The 14,095-nt window shown below is 37.6% G+C and overlaps 2 protein-coding genes across 5 annotated transcripts in view; one reads left to right on the forward strand and one right to left on the reverse strand.

Moving 5' to 3' along the window:
• The window catches only part of LOC125691903 (bifunctional heparan sulfate N-deacetylase/N-sulfotransferase 3), a 415,179-nt gene that overhangs the window by 162,954 nt on the left and 238,130 nt on the right, over window positions 1-14,095 (reverse strand). For all 4 annotated transcript variants that reach the window (XM_048941854.1, XM_048941853.1, XM_048941856.1 and 1 more), the window contains one exon: window positions 2,342-2,417. The gene's annotated coding sequence lies outside the window, so the exon portion shown is untranslated. The remainder of the gene's footprint in view (window positions 1-2,341; window positions 2,418-14,095) is intronic.
• LOC125691909 (uncharacterized) overlaps window positions 1-14,095 on the forward strand; it is a 178,565-nt gene that overhangs the window by 116,754 nt on the left and 47,716 nt on the right. The gene's annotated exons all lie outside the window — the stretch shown is intronic.

Below are 14,095 nucleotides of genomic sequence, written 5' to 3' on the forward strand. Positions count from 1 at the left end.
ATAACACACATTCAATTAAATCTCAGATTAGAATAGGCTACATTATATACTAAACTTAAATCTCTTGAACAATTTAATCAGCTAATTCATGAAGTCATTAAATGCAATAAAAACAGCCGCTTATAATGTCATGAAATCAAAACTTCTACACCATTAAATTCCTCATATGTAAAATTATACACTTTACTGAAACAATGAAATAGATAATCAAAACTATTAAAATGTATTTGTCCAGTATTAACGTGATATTTTAATGTAACTCATTAATGATTGATTTCTCCACAGAAAGTGATTATTTTGTGAATTTACACAGAAGATGTTGCAAAAGCCAACTATTTATAATATGTCTTGCAGAATCTCCACTTGGTGCTCACTGCCATACTCTGCTGCATTAAGAGCTCCAAGCAGAAAAAAACACTTCTCTGAGGCAGATTTTACAAGATAGTGACAAAGAAGGAAAGCTGCACTTTCCTTGCTTGCATATGCAAGCAATAACTTCCAAAGACAGTAGAGAGATGAAAAATGTTTGAAGTGCTTATTGTAGCAATTCTCAATTTCTTTCAGCTCGTTTCTGAGGTTCACTCCCACCTATTTTTCCAGTGAAGGTGCAGAACTGAATGTAGCTATATTCAACAAGATCACTTCTCATGGTAGAAAACAGACCACAGGTGATTAAGGAGCAGGACCAGGAACCACAGGGTTTACTAAAGAAACTGCTAGTCTGAGATCGAAGACTGAAAATCCTTGGCAAAGTAACTTACTCTTAACTTAGTAATTCCAGATATTTATATCAGCACATGGTATCACTTGCATTTCTAGAAATACTGTAATTTCTGCTCTCCAGGAACAAGGCTGGTTAGGAACAGCATAATTCTGACTGGAAGAAATTAAGTACTTTTTTTGCCCCATCATTGTTTTGTTCATCATGAAAGTGATGCTGAAAACTTCCACAATTTACTTTTTTTGATAGTTAAATGAGATAACTTGGGACTTTTCTGAACGGACTCTGGAGAAAGTGTTGATGCTAATCTGCATAATTATCAGTGCAAAAAATTCAGCCATTCCTTCTCTGAGTCTTAATAGTCCAGTGAGTTAGAAGCAAATTACAAGCCTCACTGGACAAGAAGGTCAGATGTTTTGTGAAGGTTTCTGTCTAGGCTGTTGGTTATGGGCATGATGAACCAACAGACAGGGCTTAAGATGGGAAAAAATTTTGAACAAATGGGTGCTCGTATGCTTCCTGAGAGTCAAAAAAAAAAAAAAGATGCTGGAAAAGCACTCAGGATACTTGTCTGCTGTTGCAGGGAAGTTTTCCCTGATAAATCTCATTTGTTATTACTTGGAGTGAATTCTGTCTGAATTCTTTCACGTCGTGGGCAGCAAAACGTTATCCACCATCAAACAAGGGCTGGCAGCTGAGCTGAACATTAAAAGTGGGAAGTAGGCTAAGGTTCTGACTGAGTCACCTATTAGTCTGCCTATTAGTACTCTCAGCAGGCAATCACTCTGAACCTCAATGCTCAGGCCTATCTCTACTAATAAGTGGGTTTACTAGAAACTGAATAAGTCTGCAACACGATGTAGAAATTTCTCTGTGACCTGAGAGCATTAAATCACTAGATCAAACTCTTGATTCAAAACCTTGAAGCCCCTTTAGCAGCTAACACTTAAAAGCAGAAGCCTTTGTGAATTAACCTTTTCACAGGTATGGCAGAAAATACTGGACTGTGTGAGTTTTGTTCCTCTGATTATCTGCTGTACAGTCTAAAAAAATACATTTTGTGATTGTCTGAACAGCAGTAACACTTTTATCAAAGACTAACTGAAGTTTTGTCAGGAAAGGATGATATGTTTCCACACTTGTATAAACTGAATGTAAATTAATGCATTTTAAAAGTGATCGTGTTTGTGTGATCTAAACCTGCACAGGAATGCACATGTACACATACATACAACAACTATAGACAGATTCTGTTACAAGCCTGAGAGGTAAATGTATTCTCAAATTGTTTCACTTCAGAATGACTGAAACTAATATAATGGTTACAATAAAATACAAATGTATTGAAAGTGACTACACTGCCCCTCCTGTACTTTATAGGAAGAAATACAGCCTGCAAAGCTTAACTATTTCCACCAACTACACATTAGTATTTTTGAAGTCTGATTATCTGGAGTTGAAAATGCCCTGCATGGTGGATAATCTGCTCTCTCAATAATGTAACAGTTACATAAAATAATGATATTCATTACCTGTGGTTACCAGACTCACGATAGGGCTATCAGAGAATTGCAGTACCATTCTAATGAAACAACTCAAACAAATATTTGTTGTACTAACCTGGATATCCATCCTTGAGGTGTTCTGCATTATAAGTCCATCCGTAGCAGTTGAACTTGCAAGTTATTTTCTCAGCCTTAAAAAGAGAAAAAACAATATACATTACCCACTGTCTAGTTATTAATTCAGAAAATTTTTAACTTAGTTCCAACAAATAGCTAGTTATTTTACATAATAAATTGCCTGGTTTAAATTATAATCTGCTTCTAAAAAACTTTCTGAACAGGTTAGCTGCCAAGCCAAAAAAACCCAGAAGTCTAGTGAAACACCTTGTACCAGCAGGAATTAACATACTAACTCATTTTGCTGATGGAAACTTCTACGCTGTGATTTGTTTTTTATTCAAAACAAATTTAATATTTAGAGAAGAAAGTACCATTTTGAAGGATTTGCCTACGCCTTCATGTTATGAAATAGTTACAGTCACAGAATGACATTCAGATATCCTATAACTCTAGGGAATTCCAAACTTTAGAGTCGAATTCTCCTAATTTCTACTGTTGTTTTGAAATAAATAAATAATCAAATAAATAAAATTAGCCTGGTTAGCATAATAACAGTAATTGATTCAAATAATGACTTTAAGCAGTAATTAAGAATTAGACCACAGACCCAGTTCTCAGTTGCAATTCCCAACATACAAGAAGGTTTATTTAGAGAAGGAAATAGGCTTGAATCAAACTAATAGCAACTCCATGAATTTCAAGCTTTATTCTACAGCACAGCATAGCAGGAATGAAATTACTTTCTGTTGGCTATATCATTAGCTCTCACTATGCAGTTTTAACAAGCGTAAATGGAAAAATCCTTACTCCTTCCTAAATAAGGCAAGGACATTGAGTGAGCTGTTTTAAATTTAGATCTTCCTATCAGAAATCTTCATATTAAAGGCATACAGGCCTGCAAGAATACTTGCATCCTAAGTTAGATTACTTCTTTTCAGCATCACCAGATATCTTTTGGGAAACTACATTCCCAAATTTCTAATAAAATATAAAAGCAACTACATCTTTAAAGGGTTTTGGAATGTAAGCTATAGAACTAAACCATACTGTTGAGACTATTGTTTTCTAACATATTCACAGCTGTATTTGTTCCACACCTCTGACTGAGAACTGGGCTGCTTTTAGACTGTGAACAACACTTTTTTTTCCTGATTTTCTTTCTCCTTCAGTTGAATGAACTATTTCATACTGTTATGGTGGAAACATTTCCAGCCCACACTGAAGTCACATTCTATGGTTGAATGTATCTTTTCCACAATAAGCCAACTGCAGTGTTTCAGCAAAGTGCAAGTAACACTGGAGTAACACAAAGAGGGGTGCAGAACTACAGGCCAGCAGTGGAAATACTCCTTTCAGCGGTAGTGAACAATGCAATAGGCTCAGCCACAATACACAGCTCTACTCAAGGATAAACTACCACAAGTCAACTTTGTCTGAGCTCACTGAAGTCACGTACATTTACACTGGCTGAGGATTTATCTTTACAAATTCATACTTCTGACTAATTGTGTAACAAACTCCAGGGCATATATACTATGACAGGAAATGGTGCCTCTTATTCCTCAAAACATTCATATCCCTTTGGTCAAAAACGGCTTTTGTCAACAGCTACATGAACTACTAAATAGACAAGAGATTCTGATGGGGTTGTCTAAAAAGAACAGGATGCAGTTAAAGATCTGATCTGTACACAGCGATGATATTTTTTCTCTTACCTAGTTTACTATCTCACCTACGTGAGAAATAAGGGGCTGTTGCAGACACTGTAGCAAACATAACTAGTGCTTAAATGCTGAAAATCTGGCTTCAAATTGTTCGGGTCAGGAATTCTAGAAGGGTCATTTATTTTAAATACAGATGTGTTCTAAAGTCATTTTATTCCACTGAGCCCTAAATGAACTTGGGGAAACTCATTCATTGAGACAATAACTCTGCATGTACATCCCCCAGAGACAAGCAGGAAAGCAAAGGACAGTTTGACACTATAGTTAAGCTTCGGTAAAAAAATGTATATTCACTCCACTCCTTCCCTGCCATTCTGCCTTCCTTTTATTTGCTCCTTGGCCACATGATATACGATCTCATCCTGTTCCTTGCAGCCCACATACCCTCACAACTGTTTAGTGTTTGAGATACTAAATTCTTTGTTGAGTCTCAATTTTCTAAGTCCAAGGTGTATAGTCAATGAACATAGAGATGTTATAATTTTGAAATAAACAAGAGAGTTTGGCAAAGCAGATTATAAGAACAAAAAGAGAATAGATAGAAAGCTTATCCACATCGTAGGCTTGCTGCAAAACTCCAGAGGAGTGATGTCCAGAAGAGACCCTTTTCTACTGGTAGTCAGCTCTTAAATGGGCCTAAGAGAGGTGGAGCCAGGCTCCACCTGTGCTCCCATTGCCTTCACCTGTGCTCCCATGGCTGACTCATGGCTTGCCTCACGTGATCAATCAGAGGTTCAGGCCGTGACTCAGCAGTTCCCATACACCAAGGAAAACTGTGTTACCTCTGTTATTTTAACTTGTGTCAGTGTGTGGAGCAGGCTCACAAAGGTGTGTGTTAAGCGGCGAAGTCTGTGTAAAGGAAGTACCCAGAAGAAGTGGACAGAATCATAGGATCGCAGAGTATCTCAAGTTAGAAGGGACCCACAAGGATTATAAATACCAACTCAGGGCTTCACGCAGGGCCACTCAAAATGCAAACCCTATGTCTGAGGGCAGTATCCAAACAATTCTTGAGTTCTGTCAGTTTGAGGTGGGCAGCCTGTTTCTCTAGTGAAGAACCTTTTCCTAACACTCAGCACTGCCCACTGAGGGGGCAGCTGTTGCTCAGGGACTGAGCATCAATCATTTGGTGATGAGCAACTGTGTTCTGCACCACCTGTTTTGTAAACATATATATATATATATATATATATAGTCATTACTATAGTTTTGGTCTCACTTTTCAGTCCAAGTTTTTATCTCAATACACAAGCTCTACCTTTTTTTCCCCTGATTCTCTCCCCAGTCTCACTGGGAAGTGGAGGAAGTGAGCAAAAGGCTGTATGGTGTTTAGATGCCTGCTCAGTTAAAAGACAAAAATGTGTTATATGCTATGTTACCCTTTTATCATGTAAGCCAAAGACACGTACACATGTCCACTGTGAATGAAAAAAAGGGAACGAAGAATGCTTCTTGCCCTTTGCAGAGTTTTCGTCAAATAGAAGATACTAATACAGTATCTCCAGACTTAAGACTAGTGTAATGACTCCAGAAGACATTAACGAGGGGATTAAAAAAAAAAAAAAGGCTCAGGTTTTATTTTTATTGGCTTTGGTGTTTTGATGGAGTATGCTCTGAAGTTGCTCATCAAGGATGTGCAGAAGAAAAATCAGATAAAATAATGTTATTAAACATGAGAAAGCATCACAAACAATGCAGTTTGCATTTCTTAGAGTAGTTACAAATAGGCAGGCTTGCTGCAAGACTTTTTACAGTTTTACATGGACACAAAAGCAGTCTGATGTAGCTGTCTTTTGTAGTCTGCTGTCCTTTACAGCAGCCTCAGATGATTTGTATCTCCTGCTTTTCAGCACCTCTTGTGGGAGTAAGCTGCTTGAATAGGTCCCTACAGCTCTGACCAACTCTGTGTCTTGGAACAAACAACCAAAAGCAGTTGGACAAGAATTTATTACAGAAGAATCTGAACCCTCAGTTATACATGGAACCACATATGCAGTGTACATTTCTGAAATTCTACCAACATCACCAGTGGCGCTCCTCAATATTCAATGAGCAAGAAAACACAGGCCATTTTCTGACATTGTTTACCTGTTCATCACCTGAAGAATCTCATCAGTTTTGGAAAAATGAAAAGTGAAAATTCCATGTTTTTTTCCACATTCTTCTGTACCTATCTTAATTGTTTTTTATAGTTACCCTCTATGTAGCCTTGCCTCTCTCCTATAGTCTTCTTCCATCCTTTCTGTCTACTATTTGTTTCCAAATTGATGAAAGTTAAAATAACTAAGTGTTCATTTCTTGGCCACTAGAATTTCCTTATCTAAAAGAAAACATAAAATCCTTTATTGTTGCACATGAAATACAAGGACAGACTTTCTGATAAATGGAAATATACCATTTTCTATTCACCGTTAGAAATGAAAAAAAGACATTTAGGTACAGTAACCTTCTAGGAAAAGATTCCAATTTGCTGAATGTACATGTTGCAAAGTGGGTAAGGGACTCTCAGAGCACTGATCACGGCTCCCACATGTTCTGAGCAAACCAGGCACTAATAAAGAGGATTGCAATGGTCTGTCATGTGTGTCAGTGCAGGCAGGGCAGCAGAACCCATTTGAGACTGTTCCCTGCTGTTCTCCAAAGGCTGCAGCAAGGGTAATAAAGAGATGTAAGAAAAGTTCAATACCACTGAAAAATTCTCTTTATACACTAACAATTTTGCACAATGTCAGTAGGCTGAAGAAATACAATTTTAACATTAATGATAAATGCTTTATTCTAATGTTCTATGCTATACTCAAGAAAATGAACACAACACTCAGCTAGCAAGCAAATCCATTTTCATATGGTATAAATAGAAAATTAATTACAAGATATGTGATATATACAGCTGAAAAACAAGAACTGTAATCTACAAGGAAAAATTACATACACACACAGCATTCTGGCTCTATTTTTTTGTCTGCATTAGGCAGAAACCAATCCCTTTGCAACTCAGCACACAAACCAGTCAGCACGCAACAAAACACCTTAACACTTCATTTACAAAAATAACAACCCAGGATATGAGAGAAATATGAGAGAAATATTAAAACCAGGAAAATTCCAAAAGAAAACATAGATATGTGCAGCTTGTATGCCTTGCTATCAGGATACTTATCCTCAGTGCTGACACCTGGATTTGTTACCCTACATTAATAAATATTAGTTATTTTCTGTGTGAACTGAGTGCCCTAATATGCTTTTTACAGATTTTTCAACATTTTGCCCTGAAGCTAATTGCTGAAGGCAATTCTCTGAAAAAGGCTTGCTGAATTATTGAATCTGTGCTGGTGAAAAAGAACAACACAGATCAGTTGCTTTTCCCATTTGCTGTAAGAATCAGAGTCAAGAGCATTCAGTTGAAGAGAGTACTTTTAAAAATCATGTCACTTCTTTTATTTTCCCTGTAGAAAAACTTGCTAACAAGTTTTAATGAAAAGCAGCAGAGCTCACTTATCCTGAATAACTAAAATGAAGAGCAGAAGCTGCTGCCGTTGAAAAGCACCTGATCTCTGTACGAAATCTAGTAGATTAAAATTAAGATTCTAACATGAGAATGGATTTGCAGTATCTGACTGTTTCCAGTAAATACTTATCATTCATATACACAAAGAAATTATGGCTCTATTCTAGTGTTACTGGGCATTATAAGAGATTCCTCTGATGGATCATCTACAAATGTAAGCTAATGGCACAAGTCGTGTGTGAAGATGTGATCTTTCTACAGTTGATGTGATCTTCTTGGATATCAGCAAAGCATTCAATACTATTTCTCACAGAATCTTCCTGGACAAAATTTCCAGTATACAGCTAGACACAGCCGTAATTTAATGGATGAACAACCGTCTCATGAGTTGGTATTGAGTCTCAAGAGTTACGGTAAATGGGGTCACATCACACTGCTAGTGATTAACTAGACCAGCTCTCTTCAGCGTTGTTACAGATGTTTTTTTTGCAGGACTTTAATGCACATTAAATTTGGAGATGACACTTAACAAGGAGGAGCTGTTGAGTACCTCCAAGGCAGAGAGATCCTGACAAACTGGAGAGCTGGGCAATCACCATCTACATGAAATTTAACAGGAACAAGTGTCAGACTCTGCAAATGAGACTGGGCAAACCTGGATAGGAACAGACTGGTAGACTAGAGGCTGGAGACCAGCCTTGCAGGAGGTCTTCGGGATTCTGGACAAAAGCAAGTTGAATCTGAGTCAGCAGTGCACCTTTGCAGCAAGAAGGGCCAACCGTACGCGGGGATGCATCAGGCCCAGCTCTGCCAGCCAGTCAAAGGAAGGAACTGTTCCGCTCTGCTCTGCATTGATGCAGCCCTACCTTGAGCATTACATGCAGTTTTGGGCATCACAAGATAAGTCGGACATAAAACTGTTAGACAAGTTTCCAAAGGAGGGCTATGAAGATGGGGAAGAAGACAAGATGTATTAGGGGTGCCTGATGTCACTGAGTTTGTTCAGCCAGACTAAAGGAAGTTGAGGGAATGCTTCATGGCAGCCTACAGCTCCTCACAGGGAGTGGAGGGGCATTGCCAAGCTCTGCTCTCTGGTGACAAGAGCAGGTCCTGAGGGAACGGCATGGAGCTGCATCAAGGAAAAGACAGGTTGGATATTAGGAAAAGGTTCTTTAACAGAGGGAGGCGGGAATGGAACAGGCTGTCCAGGGCAGTGGGCACCAGTCCTGAGCTGGTGCTCATGGAGAGTTTGGACAGTGCTCTGAAAGGGTTTGAATTTTGGGTGGTCTTGCATGGAACCAGGAGTTGGAGTTGGTGGTCCTTGTGGGTCCCTACCAACTCAGGATATTTTGTGATCCTATGGATGTTAATTTTCAAGTGTCAAAATGGAGGAGCTGACTTTGTCTACTTCAGTACCAGTACAAACACTTTTGTATTTTGGGGATGACAGCTTTGACAGCGTTTTTTTCTTTCAATGCTATTAGCAGCAGTCTCTTGTGAAAGCATTCCCCCCTCAAACGAGTTTGCAAACTCTTGCAGCTAGCTTGGTATGTGAATGCACAAATAGCACAGACTTTTCGGACAAGAGTTCTTACTAATGCAGTATAAATCAGGACTATTTCTATTAAGCAAACAAACAAACAAAAAAAAAACAAAAAACCAAAACAAAGCATTTTTTCCAATATCCTAGGAAAAGAATCTCAAAAAAAAAAAGTGACCAAGTGGGAGAATTGCATATAACAGTACCAGCTTCTTGAACTAGAGTGCTTTAAATTAAAGAGAAATAAGATACTCTAAAATTTTACAGTAAGTAATAATATTGCTTTGGAATCAAGTGTAAAATACTACTGAAGATAATGCAAGATCTTAGAAGCCTAATCTATTAAAGATGACATGCCTGTAATATTAAATTCACCTCACTTAACATTTGATACAGAGAGCATATTTGATCTCTGTCCAGTGAGTGGGAGACACAAAGAAACTGATACTTCTTGAACATGATTCTGATTTATAACTTGAGACTTCTCTTTAGGATGGTATTGATTACTGTTCATCTCCATTTACTGTAAAGGGAACATAAATTGCAAGCACAGATACAGTACATAGCTACATTTGAGCAGTTGAATCTGATTTTAATTCTGTAAAAAGTTCCAAAGAAGTTAAGTAATCAAGATATTTTGCTTTAGTATTTATACCACTTTCATATTTAACAGTTTACTTTGATGTAAAATTAGAACTGGATGTTGAAGCAAACTTTTTGTATATTCAAAATAAATAAATTTTAATTGCAAAAAAAGTTAATGAAGATTCAGATTAAAAACAGATTAAAAGCCATAAACAAAGACTTGTTGAACAACAGGTGGGGAACAAGGACAGAGTACTTTAAACTGCCAGCAGAACTAGTCCTGCTTAATTTTGTCAGGGGATAGCTCGAAAAAAGACGCAATGTAATTCCAGTAAATCTACTCAGAATATTAAGTTTCAAAGAAACTGAAATACTAGTTTGGATTTCAAAATGAAAGAAAAAGAAACAAAACAACAGGCCCCTCACAAAAATAAGATTCAGACTGAAATAAATGCAAGATGAAAGAATGAAAACCCAAAACAAACACTGCCATTCAGGAAAGGTGAAAATTCAGAAATCAGTAATTTTGAAACAAACCTAGGGGTGAGAGTGGAAAGCTAATTATACCTCTATTCACAATGCAATGCGTAAGTCTGAAAGGTTAATGTAATTTTGTGTTGCACAGACATACTTATTATATCAACCAGAAAGAACTAATAGTCTTCTCTACAGCCTGACGACACCTGACATATTGCCCTGGGTTCTGAGGAACTCATTATTATGATTTAAAAGAGTAACATATGACATTTAATCTCAGTATTTTTGAAAACTAGGTTCAGATGACATTTCCAAACAATTTTATGAGGATTTTGTCAAATTTAATAGGCTGTACATTAGCTAAAAAAGAACAACTCTATGATATGTATTGAATAACCACGATGGTTAGGATGGAAAAGAAAACCTTTGTCACAGAGATACTCTCTTGTTTTTGCTAACATTCCAGTCATGTTTTTTGCCTACAAGCGAAGATCAAGAATGAAACAGATTCATAACAGAAGAAAAGGAAGCTGAGAGGAAATGCACTTTTTGTTCTAGAACTCTTAGAATTCTTGTTTCAGTTTTCACACTTTCAAAGTGCAGCAGAAACAAAGAGGATATTAACCAAAGGGACACGGTTTTCCTTTGTATTCTTCACTGATGAGCATAACAACTTTTCCCATGGTGCTGTTCTTAGAAACATATTCTAGGAATCAGAAATAGGTCTAGGAATACAGAAATATACCTGTAGAAGCTGCTGATCATTTTCATGAGACCCTACTAGAATACAGAAATCAGTAGACTTTTGTTGATTTATTTCTGCTTGGTTTCTCCAATGATTTCAGGTGATTCACTGTTGTAATGATGAAAATCCCATCAAGTACAGCCTGTTGAAAAGTTTGCCCTTTTTTAGTTTTAATAGAAAGGTCTTTAACCAAGTTAACCAAGCATCAACTCTTCATCCTTTTATTTTTATTTATTGTTTTCTCAGTCTGCTCCTAAAAACATAATGAAACAATGGACTTACCATTTCCTCCACGCTTCATCTCTGCCAGGGATCCAGCCATTCCAGTCAGTACTTCCAGCCTATCTCTGAGAACGTCCAAAATTGTTATTATCCTCTGGGAGCTAAATAGTAAAATTTGAAATTGTCTTTCAAAATAATTTCAAGTGAAGCTTGATAAGTTCATAAGCTCAGAGTGCTTATTTGTCAGAATTTGAATCCCTAGGGAAAGGCTTGCTGTCAATCTCAACATGTCATTGATTTTCTCTCTACAGAAATGAAGCTCTTATTTGGATTCTGCAGCCTGCTACCGCACACATCTGAAAAGTAGATGATTGTAATTTTCTAGCTTAAGAGCAGTTCTATAAATACAACCCAACATTCAGTTTTGCAGAAGAAAATTTGTCTGGTTGAACTTTGTGTGCAACTGTTCTGCTACTGTGAGTAATCTTGCTGTAAAAATGGCACCAAAAGGTTTATTTTCTGTAGCTTGTCAACGTATCATCAGAAACCACTTCAAAAAGGGACAATTCCATGAAAAATTAATTGTGCTTGATTGTGCTACACAATCAAGTTCAAAAGAATCTGTCAAATCAGCAGCTGACGTGCTAGATAAGCATATGTTGATGAAAAACATTTTATCCATTAGTGTTAATGAATTAGAATATTACAATCCACAAGAGATATATAAAATAGTAAACACTCTCAACTGCATGACTGCAACAACACTGCGCTTACAAGCACCACTGGCTACTTCTTGGCCAGAACAGACTGTTCTCTGCGCCATTAGCTGATACACAGATCTCCATTTCCCACAGAGCAGAACAGCTCCACTTCATGAATATTTTTCCTACATTCCTTCAAGGAACATAACCTAACAGCTAAAATCACAACTGCCTTTTCAAATGGTGAGTACTGTCAGCAATACATACATACATACAAACAAACAAAAAAACAAAAAACTCACTGCTGAAAAGGAACACGCCAGTTCTTCTTCACCCAGGAGATACAATCCATAACGAACACGTTGTTCTTAACATTGCATTTATTTGAGGAAACTGAATTGGCTAATTGCACAAAATGTAAAGGGTGATATTTAATAAAGAAAACTATGTGGCATAAATGTGGATCTTCTTAATTGAATGTTTTCTTTATCCACAATTTTGAGGAAGAGAATTAGCTTTTTTTTTTTTTCCTCTTACTACTCTTCTGCCTTTGAAAAAGTAGTAAGAAGATGTTTCCTTTGATATTCAGATGTATTTTATCAGCAGACTACAGACTTTGGTATTTCAATGTATTTTTTCATAGAAGAAGAAAGTGATGAAACATAACTGCTTAAAGCAGTACCTACACTAATATTTCTGTTGATGAACACCAGCTAAGAAATGTTTCTCCTGGCTTCTCTAGTTTTCTATCTTGGGAATCAAATTTCTCCAGCAAGAAAAAAAAAAAAAAAGAAAAAGTTACCCTTCAATAATTTTCCCCAATACAATTTGTATGAGCACATTTCCAAAGAAGAGAAGAGAAGAGAAGAGAAGAGAAGGGAAGGGAAGGGAAGGGAAGGGAAGGGAAGGGAAGGGAAGGGAAGGGAAGGGAAGGGAAGGGAAGGGAAGGGAAGGGAAGGGAAGGGAAGGGAAGGGAAGGGAAGGGAAGGGAAGGGAAGGGAAGGGAAGGGAAGGGAAGGGAAGGGAAGGGAAGGGAAGGGAAGGGAAGGGAAGGGAAGGGAAGGGAAGGGAAGGGAAGGGAAGGGAAGGGAAGGGAAGGGAAGGGAAGGGAAGGGAAGGGAAGGGAAGGGAAGGGAAGGGAAGGGAAGGGAAGGGAAGGGAAGGGAAGGGAAGGGAAGGGAAGGGAAGGGAAGGGAAGGGAAGGGAAGGGAAGGGAAGGGAAGGGAAGGGAAGGGAAGGGAAGGGAAGGGAAGGGAAGGGAAGGGAAGAGAAGAGAAGAGAAGAGAAGAGAAGAGAAGAGAAGAGAAGAGAAGAGAAGAGAAGAGAAGAGAAGAGAAGAGAAGAGAAGAGAAGAGAAGAGAAGAGAAGAGAAGAGAAGAGGAGAACAGAAAAGAAGAGAACAGAAAAGAAGAGAACAGAAAAGAAGAGAACAGAAAAGAAAAGAAAAGAAAAGAAAAGAAAAGAAAAGAAAAGAAAAGAAAAGAAAAGAAAAGAAAAGAAAAGAAAAGAAAAGAAAAGAAAAGAAAAGAAAAATGCTTTGGTGAATACTAAGGCTATATGTTGGTTTCAAGTATGTCAGTTCATTTTATCAAAAAACAAAACAAACAAAACAACCCCCAGGTCCTCCAAACATCCCCCCAAAAAACAGTTCATGAAGATCCATTTTATGATTACTTCCTGAAAACAGTTTAAACAAGGAAGAGATCCAGAGAAGGCAATATTTTGAATCCTAATGGAAATCAGAGCAGAATGCCAAGAGTTGGAGGGGAGCAGGGCAGGGATTTGGTTGTGAGTGCCAGGTCTGAGTGCAAAGAAGTAATCCTGCACAGAACAGGTATGTTTTTGATACACTCTGGTGTTAAAGTTCACCCCTGTGGAAAACGCTAGTACAAAATCTATCCTTTTAGGATACTGGGAAAGCCCTTTCAGAAAAATAATTTCTAACACCTGCAAATTCAAAGAAAAAAGTAGATAGTGTGAAAATCTGGACTCTAATGGAAAATTAAAATGTGTATATATAGCTCAGATTTTCTCAGAGTAATACCCAAAAGTAGATTTATTCCTTTATTCTTTTAGAGGTTCTTGTTCACATAACTTTTGCAAGCCTTTCTCTGATGTGTTAGTTTTAATTCTTTGTTAGTAGAACCATTTCCAAATTCAGAATAGGGAAAGTCAGGCTGCTCCAGAGTGTGAGCGCGGTGCAGCCCAGCGAATGCTGATCACCTTTGCTGCCTAGAGATAGCCAAC

Source organism: Lagopus muta, chromosome 4 (genome assembly GCF_023343835.1).
Source record: "Lagopus muta isolate bLagMut1 chromosome 4, bLagMut1 primary, whole genome shotgun sequence".
NCBI lineage: Eukaryota > Metazoa > Chordata > Aves > Galliformes > Phasianidae > Lagopus > Lagopus muta.